The 20902-nt window shown below is 43.1% G+C and overlaps 1 protein-coding gene across 3 annotated transcripts in view; it reads left to right on the top strand.

Annotated features, from left to right (window-relative positions):
* The first annotated feature begins 8041 nt into the window (after positions 1-8041).
* Positions 8042-20902, top strand: part of OSBPL3 (oxysterol binding protein like 3) — a 204927-nt gene continuing 192066 nt past the window's right edge. For all 3 annotated transcript variants that reach the window (XM_088457858.1, XM_088457859.1, XM_088457857.1), the window contains exon 1: positions 8042-8267. The gene's annotated coding sequence lies outside the window, so the exon portion shown is untranslated. The remainder of the gene's footprint in view (positions 8268-20902) is intronic.

Here is a 20902-nt window from a genome sequence, read left to right as displayed (position 1 = left end):
ATTTCTAATGTTTTGGATATATATCATTGTCAAACAATGTCTAGGATGTTTTCCCCTTACACATATGACACATGTCCAAACACTCATACTTGTGTCTTTCTTGTTTACGGTAACAACAAATGTAGTATTTTTGCGTAGTTCTCCCTATTTTTTGTTGCATTTTTTTTTTAATTATACAATCTTTGCGTTTGGCATTACTTTGGTGTTTTTTTTTTTTTTTCTCTTTTTTTTAAGTATAGTCTGATTTTTAAGTTGTTTGGAAACATATAAATTAAGGTGTCATTTTAGTAATCCACACATTTTTTTAACCCACAGAGGACCAGAGGCGGAACCAAGAACTGTTTTCCGACTTGCAGAACTTGAGGGGCCATGTAGTAGGCATGCTCGTGATCCTGGATCATTTGTTGGTGCTCCAGCGCCACTAATTTTTTATATTTTCGCCCTAAAAATGTTTAAAAAAATAAAATATATTTTGATTTATTAAAGTCTCATTCCTTGTCTGTAAATATTAGATTGTTGAACCTTACATAAGTCGACTATTGTAGCATGTTTTTTTAAGTAATGTAAATTAGATTGTAGAAAGCTCAAGTAAGTATGTAAGCTGGCACATTAAACACCTAACAATACCAATAGGTTTGTAGAATTAACAGCAATTTTTGTTAAAATTTGTTTTGGGGTAATGTAAAAATTAAATCAAACCTGCTTAGGCCTAGATTAGAAATACTGATTCACCATAATACCTTTGGTGTTTGTTTTTAGCCACAAAGCAGGGTAAAATACTTTACAATTTAACACATTACAGGATTAGCCATTAAGCAAGTTTGCCTTTTTGGGACCAGGTTACACTTGCTTGTAATTTACCAAGGAAATGTTTGTTTAACGTTAAACAAAAATTTAATGCACACAAATAATAAACACAAAGTGAATTGTCACAATCAATTCACACAGTGAAACACACTCAAAAATACAACCAACACCAAAAAGAACAAAATAACAACAACAATCAAGATGTGTTTGAAGAAGTAGCATGCCAACATGAATCCACAAATGAGGCAAAGAAATGATTGTTCCAGAAATTATATCCAATGTGGCCACATGAAGTAAATTTTTTGGATCAGGTAGTAGGCATCGTTTTTTCGGTTAATTTTATGGAATAAAAGACCAAAAAAGATAAAACACAAATTTAAATTGGCCATTAAAATCTTACATGTCTACATTGTGTCAATTAACTTAATTTTTTAAAATAATTACCTAAAAAATCTGGCCACCACATCATCGCGTATGGCCCCCCCACATACTGACCTCCGACCAACCTTGGAGGGGCCATCCTCAGGCAAGGCATCCTCTGGCTGCATTGGGACACCACTCCTTATGGCGATGTTGTGAAATATCCCACACAGGACCACAATTTTTGAAACCATATCCGGCAAATACATGAGCTCGCCACCAGAGCGGTGGAGGCATCTGAATCGGCCTTTTAAAAGGTCGATACAGCACTCCACCACCTGCCTGGTGGCTGTAAGTGCGGAATTATACTCACTTTGTGGCCCTGGTGTGGGAACCAAATAAGGAGTGAGCAGCCAGGGCGTGCAAGGGTAACCACTGTCTCCTGTGAAAATATAAAAACAAACATCAGAAGAACCATTGTGTAACAAGCTTTGCATTAGTTTCAACAGAAGGTTTCAACTTACCCAGAAGCCACGCATCACCAGCTTGTAGGTTGTTTAATTTGTGCCAAATCCCTGATTGCCGGATGACGAAGGAATCATGTGCACTGCCGGGGAATTTGGCATTCAGGGACAGGATCTGGAGGGAGGCATCACATACCACCATTACATTCAGTGAATGAAAGTGCTTGCGGTTCCTAAAAATAGCCTCCAGCCTTGCTGGAGGCTGAACTGGTATGTGAGTGCCATCCACAACCCCTATGATGTATGGGAAGCCAGCTATTTGGTAAAAATTGGCCTTCGCCACATTAAGGGTACCCATATCCAATGGCATTTTAATAAAATGATGGAGGTGTTTAAAAAGGGCCTCCATCACTGCCCTCAGGATCCTTGAAAAGGAGGATTGGGATATTCCCGCAACTATTCCCACAGTGGTTTGAAAGGATCCTGAGGCACAAAAATGTAACACCGACATTAATAGAGTAAGTGGTGGTATTGCTGTAGGACTTTCAATTTGCCATTCAAGATCACTCTCTATTAATGAGAGAGTGTCTATGATGATTTGTGGCGGCAGATGGTATCGCCTTAATACCTCATCATCTGGCATTCCAAAAAGGGTGACACATGTTCTATATATCTGGGGCCTTGCACACCTACGAGGCCTACGCCTGGGACGAAGTTGAGGTTGGTCGGGTTCTGGAACCATGGCCAATATAATACGACCAACATCAACCTGAAATGGTAAGCCAGGTAGTTATTGTTTTAGACAAATGTGTTAAGAAAAATATACTTATCTTTTCTCAGAAATCCAAAGATGCTTACAGGCCTGGGACGTGTCATGTGCAGAACACCCTACATTTCAAAAGTAGAAAATATGTTTAAGATTCATTAAAGAAAATATGATTGTAAACAAATTGATTTCGTGAAAAAATAAAGAAGGGAGCACACATTAGTTCAGAAAATACTACGCTACATTTAGTGTTAAGACAAGATTTTACCCAGAAAATTTAGTAAAAAATTAGTTCGTAAAATAGTACGCTACTTTTACAGTTAAAACCACTCAAACATTAGTTCACTAAATAGTACGCTACTTTTACAGTTAAAACAAGACACATTAGTTCGTAAAATAGTACGCTACTTTTACAGTTAAATCAAGACACATTAGTTCGTAAAATAGTACGCTACTTTTACAGTTAAAACCACTCAAACATTAGTTCGCTAAATAGTACGCTGCTTTTACAGTTAAGTCAAGACACATTAGTTCGTACAATAGTATGCTACTTTTACAGTTAAAACAAGACACATTAGTTCGTAAAATAGTATCGCTACTTTTACAGTTAAATCAAGACACATTAGTTCGTAAAATAGTAGGCTACTTTTACAGTTAAAACCACTCAAACATTAGTTCGCTAAATAGTTTGCTACTTTTACAGTTAAGTCAAGACACATTAGTTCGTAAAATAGTACGCTACTTTTACAGTTAAAACAAGACACATTAGTTCGCAAAATAGTATGCTACTTTTACAGTTAAATCAAGACACAGTAGTTCGCAAAATAGTACGCTACTTTTACAGTTAAATCAAGACACATTAGTTCGCAAAATAGTACGCTACTTTTACAGTTAAAACCACTCAAACATTAGTTCGCTAAATAGTACGCTACATTTAGTGGTAAGACATGATTGTTCCCAGAAAATAAACAACATTACTTTGCGAAACATATGCTAAGAACAACACATCTAATTTGTAAAATCATGAAAACAAAAACACTTACCAAAAACAGACAAATATCCCAACGTTCAAAAACTTCACTGGGGCAATGCCAAACTAACTGTAAACCAAAAAAAAAAAAATATTAAAAACATTTGTAAACTATTTACTATTATTTTTTACAGTGGTTTTTTAAAATACTTACTCAAAAAATCACAAAAAAATAGCCAAACAATAAAAAAAAAAAAAAAAACGGAAAAGAAATAAGCTAGAAAAAAACAAAAAAAACGCTCCAAAAATGTACTCCTTCTACTCACTAAACCACAAAACCTCAAAACCACTCCAACGCCAAACCTCCAACAAACAACATGCCACATCGACTCCAGTCACACCAAGCCATAAATAGTCTTTATTTTCCCGCTCAAATTAAGGACGGACAATAGGAGCGCACAGTCAATGATGTGGCCGAATAATGCTGACGCATGTATAAAAACATCACTGAAAAGCCAAATCGGTCTGCTGTAGTGAGACCTGAAAGTCCAAAATGACTACAGAGCAGCAAAGCACTGGCCAAGAAGCGCCAAGTAAGTATTTCTCTCTTTTGGGCAAAAGGATTCTGTTTAACAATAATTTTGGGAACATTTTACATTATACATTTTAATCCCATTTTAAAAAAAGGTGTTGAGGATGCCATGGAAGAGGCTGCTGGGCCTAGTAGGCCAACTAAACAAAAAAAAAAAATGCAGCAACAATTCACAAGAAATGAGATGGAGGTTTTGGTGCAAATGTGCAATGACAACCTGCCACAGGCAGCAAGGAATATGGGTGCAAGTTAGAAATGGAAAATGTGGGATGACATAGCCAGTGGTGTCAATAGGGTGGGTGATTTTGAACGTTCAACCCGGGAGGTCAAACGCCGGTACGTAAAAACTACATTTTAGTAAAAAGTGTTTACAGGTCCAAATACTGCAGGAATAATGCCAACTTTTTACCCCACAGATGGAGCGACTTCAAATATCGTCTTAAGCAAAAACTGGCTGATAGGGCTAGGCATGCAGGGGGGACAGGTGGGGGTCCCACCCCTGTGTCACTGGAGCTCACAGATTTGGAGGAGATGGCCCAGGGGTGTGTGCAGGATGAGGAGGTGTTTGGCATGTCGAACATGGATACCGACATGCCAGACTTTGCGGCTCCTCATGTTGCCCCAGGTAAATGTTGTAATGCTAACAACTCAGAAATGTGTTTGGGCCAATATCTAGATTATAATGTTACTCTTTTCTCTTTTTTCTCACAGAGACACAGGCGGATGAGTCTCCTCCAGAGGGGAGCTTTGGCCGCAGAATTTCTGCTGGCTCTGCAGGGGAGGAAGCAGTAGATCCGGCTGGGGACCCTGTGGCAGACAGTCCAGGGCATTCCCCCTCGCAGGCAGTGGGCCTCCTCACTGATCTCAATATTAAAACGGATCAGCAGACCGAGATTCTGCTGAGGATGGACGCCAATCTGCTACAGGTGGCGGACGCCCTGGAGCAAAGTGCTGCGGCCAACGTGACCATTGCTAAGGCCCTGGCGGAAAATACTGGGGCCAACGTGCGAATAGCAAATGCCCTGGAGCAGCTCGTTCGCCAGCACATGTTGGAGCCGGCCTCCCTTCCTGCCGGAACATCAGGACCCTCCACCTCTGGCACAACAACAGCCATCCCTCCAAATGTGCCTAGCCCTATGCCTAGTCCAGAGGCCACAACATCTGCCTCTGGCCAGGCCAGCAGAAGGACATCCCGGACCCGTTCAGGCTCCCTCCCTACCCTGGCCAAACGGGCCAAAAGGCGATGACAGCACTGGCTAATTTTCCCACAATCCTTCTCAGTGTTTGCCCCATATTCCTTAATGCCCAAAACCTCCCTCTCCTTTCTTGTGATTTTTTTATTAATTGTGTTTGTTTGTGGATTTCAAATGCCACTTATTTTGTTTGTGTGTTTCTAAAATCATTTGTTATTTGTTTTTACGTTATCAAGTTTTTTTTATTTCTCCAAAATGTAAAAAAAAAATAAATAAAATAAAATAATGTTGAAAATCTGCACAATTCTCTTGTTAATTTATTCAAAAACTGGTTAAAAGGTAATGCCCGCAAACAACATTACAAACAATACAAAGGAAATCTAAACATTATTTTTGGACTAAAAAACCAAGAGTTAAAAACAATTTATGAGTTTTAATTAACACTTAGCAAAAAACAAAAGGACGATTGTTTTCTTGGCCCCTAAAAAATGAAGAAAAACAACAAACCTGCGTACAATATTGTTGCCCTAAAAAAAATAGGAAACAAATTTGGCAAAAACACGCAAATGTAAAATAAATTTGTAAGCTAATTGATTGTGTAACCCAGAAATTAGCAGCTGAGTAGTTCACTTGCGTACGTTTTTTTGCTACTATAAAAAGGCTATTGGCTAAACACCTTACAGGCATTTTTGCAATTCAAAACTGATTGTTTTTGAGGCCTCAATTGATAAATCGGAAAACCATCGATGAGTCTCGGGAAGAACGAAGAGACCATCGTCATTGCGGTAGAGAATACCAGACCACAAGCTGAGCGAGCAGTTTGAATGGAAAGTGGATCAGACAGTGACGTAACCCTTGTTCCGTTCACATTGGCCGTTCGCATCAGATAATTTATGTACGCCCAAAAAACGCATCGACGCCTGCGTTTTCCCATCTCCACCCCCATCACAGCCCCAAAACGGACAGTTCTGTCAATCACATTTGACATGTCACTTCCTGTTCGCTATTCGACGAATGACTGAAAAAATTATCGCAATCAGTCGTACGCACATGCGCACTGTTACACCGACGCATGCGTCGTTTAACAACATCGGATGACTAGGAGCGTACGGCCGCTTACGAGCGGCTCTGAATGAGGGCCTTAATTCTTACCTCAGTCAATTTGATTAACCATCTGGACTCAAGCATGGATAGCCTTAAAAACTTAAGGATATCCATGCTTGAGCACAGGTGACTTAGGGCCTAATTCAGCATGCAATGCAGTTGCTAACACCCACGCAATCGTCCGATTGTTGCGTTCTGCGCATGCGTATGCATCGCAGTGTGCATGCGCGAACCAGCCACTGCGATCGGGACTTCGATTGCTGCGGTTACGCAGACCCATCGCAGAGTGATTGATATGAAGTGCTGTTTGTAGGTGGTGATGGGAGGGGTGGTCAGGGAAATGCAGGCGTGCCAGTGCGTTTGAACACCATTGCAGGGGCGTGAATAAATTATCCACTGCGAAGGCCTATGCAGCCTGTGGCCTCAAAGCGTCTGTGGAAGTTAGCAATTCCTGAGTGAGGTCACACCTTGTGCAAGTGTGCATGAGGCTCCAATTGTACTCGATTGCACCGTTGTTTTCGCAGTCTTGCTAAACATTACGAATGTGTGTAAGGTAAAGTGGGCGTCCTTATGTAGTGCTGCGGTGGCATAGCGATCGCAATTAATTAGCATACTATCGCAGTTGAACTGCATGCGTAATCGCTATTGCATTCACAGTTGCGATCTGTAATGAACAGTGGCGGATTTTACCTAGGGGCTGCGAGGCTGCAGCCCCCAGGTAAAATCAACCACTTCAGGAATCAAATCAAGGAACATCGATGTTGTGTTTCTGGGGCTAAATCACAAATTTACTTACACTTAAAAGAAAAAAAACTAATAAAAAATTGTCTATTAGTATATGTGTGATTTAACCCCAGAAACACAACATGTTGATTGAGTTTTATCTATTTTAAATCGATAAAAAAAAATAATAGTTAAATCAATCCTTCACAAATGTTTTAAAGGCACACAATAAATGTTGGGTTAGAGGGCCTGATTCAGACCCGCTCGCAAGCGCATTGCGCTCACAAGCGGGTCAATGGTGGCCCAGTGCGCACGCGCAGCGTGTGCACTGCGTGTGCGCGAGCCCCGGAGCGAGCGCCAAAAGCACTCGCTCCAGGACTCACTACAAAAGGGGCGGCTGTCGATGTTGATCGACAGCTCGCCCCATTTTGTAGACGTGGCTGGGGGGTGGCTTCACAAACGGAGGCGTTACCATGCGAACGCCTGCCGTTTGTGGGCGGCCCCACTGACATCACCAGTGATATCAGTGGGAGAGCTTCCGGCTCTATTTGAGCCAGAAGCTCTCTGGGGATTGCGGCCACAAGGGTCTCGTCGCAAGCCTGATGGTCGAGATGATCTTGACCATCGCGACCATCATCATGGCCTCTCGCTATAGCTGTGGGTGGTGACCCACAGCTATGTGAGCGGCCAGGAGGCCACTCCTAAAAAGACCAGCGCCCGCCCTGATTCAGAGCGAGCGCTCGCTTTTTGCGAGCGCCTCTGAATCAGGTCCAGAGTCTTCATGATGGGCAAACAGGTAAAACAAACCACATGCCCAATCACAGGTAGCTGCACTTTATAAACATTTACATTGCACCACAAGGTGGCACCAAACATAAGACTAAAATCTATAACACACAGTGCAAACTAGCCTGACCTGCTGGAGCTGTGTGTGTGTGTAATACTACTAGAGCAGGGCAGGCACCTCCTGTGCTCCATGTCAGTCAGTGCAATGTGAGGGAGCACGCCCCCCAGCGGTCACCCCCATCCTGGCCATACCCAGCAGCAGCAGCAGCAGGAGGAGTCTGCTCAGTGTGCCTCAGCCTCACACAACCTAGCTGCACGGAAGAAGTTGGCCGAGCAGCAGCACGGGCTGGGGGTGAGTCAGTGTATAGGAGAACTAGCTGCCTGCGCTCCGGTGACAGTTTCCTGCTCAGCAGTTCTTGTGTGTGTCCAAGTGATGAGACATTATCCCTTGTAACCCAGCAGCATCCGGAGAGACGATTACATGACGTCTGAGCACAGACAGGTAGGAGCTAAGGCAATAATCACCCTGGGATGGGGGCTGTACAAAGCTCAGGGCACTTCGGGGTGGGGGTCTGCTGGAACCTGCTCCAGGAGGGAGTCACAGTCTGATCCGTGCACATTGTTACTGCTTATTATGCTCCTAGTGATGTATAATGTGATAGTGAGATATAGGCATATACAGTAGGGTACGTTGTAGTAGTGTGGTTACAGAGTAACTACAGGAGTTGTCCTATGCAGTTATCCAGCAATGCACATGACTTGACTGATATAAAGTATGTCACCCAGGTTACACCAATATTTATGGTTCTGCACTCTCTGCCACACTGTACCAGGAAATGAACTTTATCTACATAGCTTTACTCTTATATTGAGTTGAGGTCTATGCATTGCTCTGGGCTGGTTTAGTTTAAGAAACTTCATGGCTTAACCCTTTGCTTGGCAGGCAGCCTGGTGCCCAGATCACCGTGGCCGAAAACCTTTGCCCTTTTTCTGATTACCGTCTCTGCTTCGCATAATATAATAATTATAATGATGGAACATACTGTGTTAGTCATTTTGCAAGCCATGCTAGGGCAACGCTGCCTAACCCAGGTCATTGCAACAATCAGCTGGATTTATAAGAAATGGATCTAGGCTTCTAATATGTTCTCAGAATTTAATGATGGAGTTTTTCTTCCCTCCAGGATCTGTCCTCCCTGAGGGAATGCTGCTTGGCTGGCGCTGACTTGCTGCTGTACAGTATACTGTAGCTTTGTAGTATTTCTCAGATCAGCATAAGGCTGCCCAGTCCCCTACTGGTAAATGGGAGCCCTCTGTGTACTGGGAGGCTATGTAGCCCTCTGAGGCTCGGAATATGCTATGAAATGCAGCTTTAACAGATAAATGACTGAGTTGAAGAGTTTGCTTGATATGGGGATTTTGAAGGTTAAAAGTAGCCTGCAGCAGAGGCGACAATGGAGATAGAAGCTAATCATTGCAGGGAGCTACACGTATTAAGGTTCATACTCAGATGGGATTAGCTATAGCAGGAGTATTTAACATGAAGCCCGCCAGCTGCTGTGGAACTATACAACCCAGCATGCCCTGACACAATTTTAGCATGCCCTAATAGCAATTCTGTGGCTGGGATGTGTAGTTCCACAGCGACTGGAGGGCTGAGTGAATGGGGGCCTAACACCTCTGAGAACTTCCGGAGTGAAATAAACTTTTACGCTATAGCCGATCACATAAACACAGTGACCGATTTGATTTACACCCTATGTAGCAGTAACTGTGATTTCCCTGGAGATACAGGGATTTATGGCGTCGTTCTTCTACAGTAGTGTCTTTAGCTTTTACTTAGTAGGATGTGTTAGAGGTCCCAAGGTTGAGAGACAAATTCATCTGTCAACTGAAGGATTACCATAGCTGGCAGATTCCTTCAAGCACAGGGACACGAAGGTCTGGTGAGGGTGTGAGTTGGCGCATCTTTTCTTGCACTGAGTAGTTGCAGAATTCGGATAGACCAATAGATATGAGGGAACATATTGCAGGTAACTACACACCTTTTGTTAAAGACTAGGGCCCTGATTCAGAGCCGGACGCTCTGACCAGAGCGCTCGCTCTGAATCAGGGCCCACCTCCATAAATATGGAGCGTCGTCCTGGACGCTCGTATAGCTGTGGGTCACCACCCACAGCATATACGAGCGTGCAGGATGATGGTCGCGATGGTCTTGACCATCGCGACCACCGCCACTGCGAGCAGAAGCCTGCGGTTGAGTTTCTCAACCGCAAGGCCAGGAGTGATTTTGGCTCTATCCGAGCCAAAATCACTCCCACTGACATCACTAGTGATGTCAGTGGGGCCGGCTTCTGACGGTACGCCTCCGTCTGGCAGGCACGCCCCCGGCACGCCCACCAAAGGGGGCGTGCTGTCAATCAACATCGACAGCACGCCCCCTTTGATCAGACACTACGAGCGAAGGAAAGTCCTTCGCTCGTCGCGTCTCGCGCATGCGCACGACGGAGCTCCCTCCGTCGTGCGCATGCGCAGTGCAGACCATCGACCCACTTGTGAGCAAACAGCCGCTCGCGAGTGGGTCTGAATCAGGGTCTAGGATATTTGAATTATTATTTATTGCTATAAACCCTGCTCCATCTGTACACAGTAGTCACCGCGGTTGTCTTAGGGGTATATTTACTAAAGTGCTGGTTTTTAGAAGTGCAGATGTTGCCCATAGCAACCAATCAGATTCTATCTATTATCTTCTAGAAGCTGCTAAATAAATGTTAGCTAGAATCTGATTGGTTGCTATGGGCAACAACTCTACTTCTAAAAATCCGCGCTTTAGTAAATACACACCTACGTGTACTGTAAAAACGTAATTTTCTTTATAGAAATGCAGTTTGTGTGCTTGATATTAATCGTTACCGATATTTTTGTGTTTTCTGTGCATTAAATCCAACAAATGATTAGATATGTAAGATAAGTGGTGCATGTACTCCAGGGCAGACAAACTTCTTATTTGCGTAATAATGTTCTAAATAGACGAGGGAGAAGTTGGGATTTGCTTTTATTTTATGTTCTCCAGAATGCCATATGTGTGTTTATAATAGTACATCAATCCTAGGCTTTATTTGACAGCTCTATAAGTTGAGTTATTCAGATATGCATAAATGGTACGCTTAAATGGTTATCCACTTTGGTACAACGCACCCCTCAGTTGTAGGATTTAGCAGGGGATCGCTGCTAGAATGTGCCGTTTGCTATGCAGAGTTTTCCTGTTTTCATTGGTGATTGACTGAATGAGGTTGGAAAACTAGATGAGCTTAGGATAAAATTCAAATTTGTATTTACTTACGGTTACCGTATATAATATCGCGACGTCTTTATGTAGCTCTGCAAAGACAGTTTTTGCCAATCATACCAGCCTGTGCCCCAAATTCCCAATATAAGTGTATATGCACACACTATGGTTAATTGTGTCAGAATCTAGGTAACCCATCAGTATGCTTTTACAGTGTGGGAGGAAACTGGAGCTCCCAGAGGAAACCCACACAAACACGGGAGGGAGGACGACATACACAATCACACACATAGTGCCCTGTTTAAGAATTTAACTCATGACCACAGTGTGGTATGTCCGTAGTGCTAGCCACTGTGCCACCTGTCCACTAGGATATGCCTTATGCATTTCCCAACGTATCCATGTTTATCCCTAATATTCTGTAGTTGGGAAGGTGTATTTTCCTGATCTTCAGAATTGGAAAATCTATAGCTTAAGGCAGTCGTTCCCAAACTTTCTTGAATCACGGCGCCTTAGTGTATCAGCATTTTCTCAGGGCACCCCTAGGACAAAAGTGTTTTTCATTGAGAATTTGTGCAATCATTATTAATTACATTGTGCTTATATGTCATCCTTAGGTTCAGTTATGTGCTGGTGGACAGGGTTGTGCTCCTTTCTGACCATGTATTTTATGATTGGCAGACACCAGCACTGGTTTTGTTTATCACATGGACCATAAATAACTTGAAGTGTTACTGGACCCATCAAGCCGGGGCTCCCCTGCAAGTGCTCTGCAGCACCCCAGGGTGCCACAACACCCAGTTTGGGAACCATTGGCTTAAGGAGTCGTGGGGAGGTATAATGGTTGTTTATCTAATGTATTAATCACCAAAGCTGAAGCATATGGTTGCCTTTAGTTCCTTTTCTTTTTGGAACAGCCCCACAATTTATTTCCCTCACCTGGTGTGACAGTGGGGTGCTCTCCCCTTCCTCTGGACCCCCACCAATGCTCAGCGCTTGAAGAGAAAAAAGGTTTAAGTGCAAAGGGATTTGAGCTGTCTGGGGGGATTTACATTGTCAGGATGGGATTTCTGCACAATTTGGCAGAGCCGTAATAGGGCTTTTATGCGCCCTGTGTTGGTCTGCCCCCTGAGTGTCCAACGTCCTGATGTGCGCATGACGTCATTATGTGGCGCAGAGGGGACGGGGCCGGCAGCACTGGTATGTGCAGCGCTGACCGGAGTGTCCTGAGGATGCTTTGATTGCTGTACTAGAGGCAGCAGAGTGCATGGCATGGTACATGGAACTGCCGCAACGACCCTGGCTGCAGGTTATTGTTCCAGGCACCCTGCTAGCCTGAAGCAAGGGCTGTGGGATGGCGATGGTAGCTTTGTGAGGCGGCACACCCCTGAATAAGGCCCTGCAATTTGGCACGTGATTGGACAGATGCCGCACAATCGATTTTCTATTATAACTACACAACTTTGTTAGTGTTCATTCTAGCACCCTGCATCTGTAACTACCCGTGCAGTTCCTCTTTCCTGACTGGGGTGTCGCTCTCTGCTCTGGTGCTTCTAGCACACACTGTTCTGTATATCAGCTGTCATCAGCTGAGTGTGCTAGAAGCACCAGAACAGAGAGCGACACCCCAGGCAGGGAAGAGTAACTGCATGGGTAGTGACAGGTACAGGATGCTAGAATGAACACTATTTTTTTTTTCTTTTGTCCCTACTGACTACAATTACCTGGATTTATACTCGTCTTAACTTTTCATGATTGGGGCTCCCGCTACATCTCCTTTTTCTAAATTCTTTTTTTTGGGCGGGAGGGGAAGGGGGGGGGGGATCTCCCTATATAGCACTATTACCTGTTATCTCTATTTAATATATGTAGGTGTTCTAGAAGCACACATGCTTAAGAATTACACTTGCTAGTAATTCTCATTCAGAGTTACAAGAAGATGAATAAATCCTGCATAGGAAATGTCTGGGAACCTCTGTCCCTCCCCCAAGGCTGACTGCATGGTTAATTGGTTAGTGAGCACTTAGTGGATGGAAACGAGATTTAATATTTATGAATGTACTGTATTGATGGGTCATTGCTTTCTCAGTTTGCCATGTCAGGTACTTGATGAACAAGTTGAGTAACTTCCCTTGTTGTCACTGAGTCAGACCCAGGGTTACCTGCAGCTCACACCAGGCATTTTGTGAAGTGAGCTTAGAAATTCTCAGCTCACACCTGCTCGGCTATTGTCTGCTGCTCGTCCATCCATACATTCACAGGAACTCTCCTGACGTCAGAATAGAAATGTGGGAAACCTACAATTTTGTCATTACAAACATTGCAGAAATCTTGCTTTAGCTTCCTCACCATTGCAACTACTTTCATATTCTTTCTATTTGTGGCTCATATTATAGAGCACAGAGGGGGCAGCATTACATGATCACTATCAAAGTACGTTTAATTGCACTTGTATGCTTTACCATTTCTTCTTTATTCCATTAATGTTGGATATTTAAATGTTCAATTGCTGTATTCTATGTCCAATGTAGCCTTTATGTACTGTAGGGCTATGTAGTTATATGTCTATTATTTGTTTGCTTGTCTCTTGCACTAAGGGGCAGTGGTGTCACTGGAGTTGGTGACACCAGTACGCTGTCACCCCTCTTATGGTCCTATGCTCGCTGGAGAAAGGGGCACACCCTTGTGCCAATGAAGCCACGCTGCCTGATGCTTTGGGGGTGGGGCTACGTGTCACGCGACCATTTTCGTCATACTGGGTGCTTGCCCAGCATCCAGGAGTCACGGAGCAGCCCCCAGCCTCTCTCCCAGCACAATAGATGATGCCTCCATGCGCGCATCATCCGTCACCGCTGCTCGCCACTCAGTGACCCCATCCAAGGGTCACCAAAATAGCAGAACAGCACTGCTATTTTGGTGTCACCTGGTGCAGCCCGCACCCCCCTAGTGACGTATGAATGCAATTCAGTTGCTATTTTGCTTCAAGTCGCTTAAGAAAGAATTGCTTTCCAGTCTAATCGTGTGGTTCCAAAGCACAAAAAGTTATTTATGTGAAAAGGGGTAACACGATGTAAGTTTAACAATTAGAGTAAAAAGCAATAAAATAAACAACAATACAGCCAATACATACGCGTGCGCACTGGTCCCAGTATACAGTCATTCAGTCCAGAAGTCTGCGGTCGCAAAGAAGATGTCTGTACACTGGGGTCAGGACACAGCTTATATACCTTACAGGTTTCAGAGTTAACAAAGGGACAAATTGACAGGTTCTGATTGGTTCTTGCTTCTGGTCAGTTCATACAGTGACATTAGGGGTATGGCTCAGTCTTCCAACGGTCACATTGTGTATCTTCCCGCCAAAGAACTGGTTAAAACTGGCTACAAAACTGCATACAAGTAATAACATTCTACTCAATAACTCCCTATCATCCATAACTAGCGAACGCATGATGCGACTTCTTTGCCGATAGAAACGGATGTCTGCAAATAAACAGGGATTTAGTATGATACCAAACATGACATGTCCACTGTGTTCTGAACCTCAGATCTCTTTTAAGTACATCTTACATAATTATTGGCTAACAATATCTTTAATAACTCTGGTTATTAACTATAATGTGTGGGAGCCATTTTATACATATGCATTCGCATATGTGCGTCTGCGGGTTGAAGTAGCATATGTGCGTTTGTGTATGTATATGTGTGCAATTCGCATTTGTGCACATTGGATTGCACCAATGTAAAGTAGAGTCCAAGTTACACGTCATTAGACTATAGATGACTATATCGTCAGATAATAATTGTAGAGCGATCTTACCCAATTATTTGACTTTGACAGACGCCACTGCTAAGGGGCATATTTATTGGAAAAAATAGCTGGATATCCCCCCAAAGAGACAGTCGGCCGCGATGCCACTGGTCTCATCAATACTGACGCTGAAGTCCGACACGGGATTTGAGATATGCGTCAAAATACCGACGCCTATCTTAATCCAAAGCCAGAACACGGAAGGACACCAGCCCGAACTATGTAAGTCTGGGGCACCCTTAGTGTTAGCCACAGGGGGTGGGATAGGTTTAGATAACGTAGTGGGGTTTGTTTTTAGTTTTTGGGGTGGAGGTTAGGGTTAGGCACCCCTAGGGGGAGGGTTAGGGATCACTGGGGGGGTAGGTTTAGGCTCAAAGGGGAGACTTGGATTTAGGCACTAACGAGGAGGGTTAGGGTGTGGGGTTAGGCTACAAGAAGAGAAGGTTAGGAGGGAGAAGGGACATATACTTACCCGACCCCTGTCGGGGTACCAACCATTGGGATGACGCTGTCTGTATTTTGACAGGAGGCATCCACACACCCGGCTTTACCGATTTCCGTTTTCGGGTGACATCTGCAAATTTTAAGTATCCCCAAAAAGTATCTAGGGAGAAGGGGTGAACGCGGCACATGTCAGGGAAATCTGCTGCAGCCCACCGTTTTTGATCGCTATGCAGTTCCCATAGTTTTCTAGGACTGCTACTATATTGTGAGAATTAACAAGCGAAGCATCCTGGTGCTCGGCCCGGGAGCTAACTACAACTTCAGAAGGTGATAGCCCATAATAGCCTTTTACTCATTTTTTGACACGTTTTCTCAGAATCGAAACGTTTTTGCGCTACTGTAGCCATGCCGATTGAGACGTACTTACGAATCCTCACATGAAGTGGGTCCCAAAGGAATGGAAGAGGGCATGTAAATGTGGTCAAAGTGGTAATGCAAAATGTGTCCCATGCGGATCACTATCACACGTGCATCCCGGGCCGTAACCAGGGGTGTACAAGTGGTGCCGTCAGCCAGGGTGCAGGGCCGTGGGGGCAGCACAGCTGCTGCCCCACAGCCCATGCATTTGGCTTGCAGGAGCCTGGAACGGCACCCTGCAGCCAGCATAGCTGCCCATAACATCCTTTGTACGCTTCGAGCATTTATCCTGCAGACTGTGCAGCTGCGACGCTCCAGTCATTGTGCTGTATTTACAGATTTTGGTGGCCCCGCCCCTTCAGCATGGCGTCCTGTTCAGGGGCAGCACAGGGCACAGTGTGTTCACCTGTTCATTTAGAAATGCCCTCTAGGCCTAATATGCAATTTGATTAATAAAGAAAAACTACAATCACCATTAACCAATAAATATACAGTGGTCACATAATATAACTCATCTGTGTTTTTAATGCCCGAGCGTCTCCCCCACACAGAGAGCGCTGATATAGAGGAACAGAAGCCACTAGCCAGCGACCTCTTCTTACATGTAAAGTTGACGTGTCGGCAGAGAGTGACAAGCTGTGATAATTTACATTTTATCTATTGTAATGGATTGTATGCTGCTGTTCCTGAGTTGGTGCAAAGGTGATATCCGCCTGGTATTTCCTAAATGTGAGCCAAGAACACTCTCTCTATCTAGTAACAGTTTAAATAAACCACAACTGATAAGTTGAAGATAGAAGCAGCTTGAAATTTCCTGTTGATATGACTAACTCCTCATCTTCCTGCAGCTTAGTATGCATGTAAATGACTGTGACCATAATGCAGAAACTACTCCACTGAGGGTGCTACACTGCATACTTGCTTACTTTTGAAAAAGCGTTTCAGGGAGATTGTGAAAGCACCACCTATGAGCACGGTGGTAAAGAGGGCGTGTACTGCTACGTCTGAGAGGCGTGTGATAAAATTGCTTTACGTTCAAATGTAAATGAGCCCCATAGCAGTTAGTAAGATCTAAAACACACTGATACTTTTCAGAAAATGCATGTAGCCATAGGGCTGATCATTGTGCATTATAACCATTGCAGGGAAATTATACCAATGGTCCCATGTGAATGTGTATATCTGTGTGTTTTGTTTTGTTTTTTTTTTAAATCCATAACAGCTACATAAAGGTGCAATCAGGGAGATTGCTAGACTCTTCAGCGAATCAGGGAAATTGCTATTATATCAGGGAGTCTCCATGACAATTAGGTAGAGTTGGTGAATATGGTGCAAGGGTATGTTTATAAAATGTTTCATAATTTTCTTATAGGTAAATAAAAAGAGGGACCACATGAGACTGGATGTCCCTGCATATACAAGTCATGGCCACTTCTGGTATTCTAGATGATAGGAGTCTATTAGACAGTTCTATATTCTGCCACCTACTTTTGTGAGCACCCTCTGTCCCTTTAAATGCTTCTTCTCCACCTCTTTTGATCTCATTTAAATAATCGCATCCAACAAAACTAAATATCATTATCTCGTATGTCATATTTTATTTAGATTTGATTCTCAATATTTTTATCAAATTATTAAATGATCGTTTTTATGTTCTGTTTTTTTTTTTATAATTTCTTAATATTCCTCTAGAATCCAAGATTAGGGTAAAACCTCTCAAAATGACCTTGCCTTCTGCTAGTTGGACTGGGATGTATCAAACTGACACAATTAGTATTATCAGGCACTTTATGATGCAAATCGCACCCACATGCCATCATCCACTTTTTTTTGATTATTATTATTATTTTAAACATAAGGGTATAATATAATGGACATAAACAAATCAGATACAAACCGATAAGGGGGCCTATTCATCATAACTAAACTTTCCCTGGAGGTAATTAGGTTTAGAACTCGCATGGAGTTCGACCTGTCCAGCTGGCAGCAGGTAAGTTTCACCTGCTATTCGCCACCTCACAGTGGCGGATAGTACCTCCATCTAATTCCGAAAATTCATAATTTTCGGAATTTGATGAATACCATAATTTTCACATCCCCATACTAATGTATGGGAAGTGTGGAAATTAACGCAGGGGGACTTAGCAAGGAGATTTCAGTGATATCTCCTGTGCTAAGTGGCTTCATGAATACTAAAATAACGTTATTTAAGGAAAATGTCCTTAAAAACATTAATTTAGTGTTGATGAATAGGCCCCAAGGTCTCACACAGTAGTTCAAATATAATTGCTGGAAATGAACCTATTTTTTTTGGGCCATATATTGCGCCTTAGAAGCTCCGCCACGAGTAGTGATTCCCAGCCTTTAATACTTTCCTGAATTTCACATTTCGTTCACATCATAGCCGCATATAAAGTCAATTATTCGGGCATATTTAATATTCTTTGAATGTTTTTACATCCTTTTCACATTATTTTACTGTCACCTATATGCACTAAAGGGCAATTGTAGGATAATTTGGAAAATTCTCCTTCAAGCCCTAATCATCACATTTCTTTATTAAGCAGTTCACATTTCCCATAATTGCATTGGAAAATGCGATATGCTCAGATTTGTTTTTAGTAATTGTATGAAAATAACGGGGGACGCCTTGTGATAATAACTCCACCTGGAGATGGCGTTATTAGGGCTTTTCTCCGTTTCACCCGTATCAGACCTTACAGCGGAGTACTCTGGGCAGAACTTTGACCCAGGGAGCCTGTTCTGGACCTTCCACTGGATGGATTTGGACAACAGAACATACTTTGGACAAAAACAGTGGTAACATTGGATCCCAGAAGACACACTAGGGAGTTGAGGTCCCGGTCGGATCTCCCGTTGGTATATGCTGGGCAGAACTGTGATCCAGGAAACCTGTTCTTGACCTTCCACTGGATGGATTTGATTGAAAACTTCACAGAAGGGTGGCAGTTGGTCTGGGATGTCTAATGGGGTGGTTGGGGTCCAGGTCGGACTCCACGGCAGTGTGCGCCGGGCAGAACTGTGACCCAGGGGGCCTGTTCTGGATCTTCCACTGGATGGATTTGGACAACATCACAGAGTAAAAACGTAATAACTTGAAGATTTAAACTCGGCCAATGCCAGGCACTTCAGCTAAAAAAAATAAAAATATGTATATATATTAGAGGCGGGGCATAACAGGACTTTCAGAACTGTCAAAAAGTAGTCCAGCTACCTGTAGCACAAAGGTAGAACCACACAATAGTTGTAATGAAAAGACGGCATAGGAACACTAGTGGAGCGATGGCCTCTAATAATGCAAGAGCACATTCCAGCTGAGGAGTTCCCCCATATCTGCTGAACAACCAGTCTTGTATAGTCCATAAAGCAGAAGTTTGTGATCAGACTGAGGGGCCTATTCATCATTACTAAACTTTCCCTGGAGGTAATTAGGTTTAGAACTCGCATGGAGTTCTACCTAATTACCGGAGGAATTCATCATTCCTCCTCTTCATAACTATCTATTCCGAAAAGCTGTCATTTTTGCGATGACAGCTTTTCAGGAAATAGATAGTTATCCCTGTCTACACTAAATTACTGCAGCTGGAAACAGTGCTGCGCATGCGCTGTTAAATTTGTTAACCCAGCGCATGCGCAGCACTGCCTACACATGCGGTAAGTTTGCTTCCCCCCCTTCACTCACCTGCCCCCCCCCCCCACTCACCTCCCCCCCTTCAGCACTTACCTGTGTGTGCGCAGCAGCCTCCGGCTCCGTCCTGCTGGTCTGTCACATGGTCTCCCAGCAGACCACAGTACAGATTAGGAAAAAAAAAAACTTTTTTTTTTTTTCTAATCTGTATTGTGTTCTGCTGGGAGAACACAGTGTCCGACCTGTCCAGCTGGCAGCAGGTAAGTTTCACCTGCTATTCGCCACCTCTAAGTGGCGGATAGTACCTCCATCAAATTCCGAAAATTCATAATTTTCGGGATTTGATGAATACCATAATTTCCACATCCCCTTACTAATGGACTTAGCAAGGAGATATCAGTGATCTCTCCTGTGCTAAGTGGCTTCATGAATACTAAAATAACGTTATTGAAGGAAAATGTCCTTAAAAACGCTAATTTAGTGTTGATGAATAGGCCCCTGAATAGCTAGACCGCTGATGTGAAAGGAGTTCAACTGTCCATTTATTGGAGCTTGTGCTAGATGTTTCCTACCTTCTTGATTATCAAGCTGGTGTTGTGATGCTACAGTGATTCTGGATATAATTTTTCAGTGTCACCCCTTTTCCTCTAGGTTCTGAATGAATACAAAGTAATGTATTATATTAAACATGCCATAGAGCAGAGGCTTTGAAGCCCTCAAGGAGAATATAGGTCCCACGCCACGGTTGGTAAACCTACCCTAGCTGGGCCTCAAATGACATTTTTCTTTCAAACTTATGAGGAGAATACATGTAGATTGTGGCAGATATGTTATCAGATAAACTACTCACTTACATTTTCCTACTTTAACATGCAGCGACTTGGGTTCAATTGCAATTAAAACTCTTGCTAAGATGCTACGTCACATTGGGTTTTGAGATGCAAACCCTACATGGAATTGATTGCTGATTGCTTTGGCCATTACATCTGAATTAAGCAAGATTTTGTCCCCATTCCCACAAAGCTTTTGGATTATTATGCCATTGATTATATACATAATCACTGGTTCCCAAGTATCCTGCAATCTTAATTTCCCCCAATCCATTCCTGTTTTTACATCTGATATCTTAGAGAAGTGCCTGGGTTACTTTTGTACTGCAGGGTCATTAAGGCTATGACACCAGTGTGCCTGATTACAGGGCCTTATTGGTTCATATCATTCGTCACACAGAAGTAGGTATATCCATGACTATACTGTAATAGCACATAGTTGTGAGGTCATCATCATTATTTATTAATGGTTATTTATATAGCGCACACATATTGCACAAACTTTACAGAGGATAGTCATTCACATTATTTTGTGCCCAGATGGAGTTTACGTTCTGTACCACATGTAATATACACACATACACTAGGGTTGATAATATTTTGTCAGAAGTCATTTGACCTATCAGCATGTTTTTGGAGTGTGGTCAGAAGCTGGAGTACTTACGGAAACCCATGCAGACACAAGGAGAACATACAAACG

This window comes from Taudactylus pleione, unplaced genomic scaffold, assembly GCF_031769625.1.
Source record: "Taudactylus pleione unplaced genomic scaffold, aTauple2 ptg000788l, whole genome shotgun sequence".
Taxonomy (NCBI): Eukaryota; Metazoa; Chordata; class Amphibia; order Anura; family Myobatrachidae; genus Taudactylus; species Taudactylus pleione.
The sequence above is the reverse complement of the archived record's forward strand: the minus strand, read 5'-3'. Positions and strand labels throughout refer to the sequence as shown.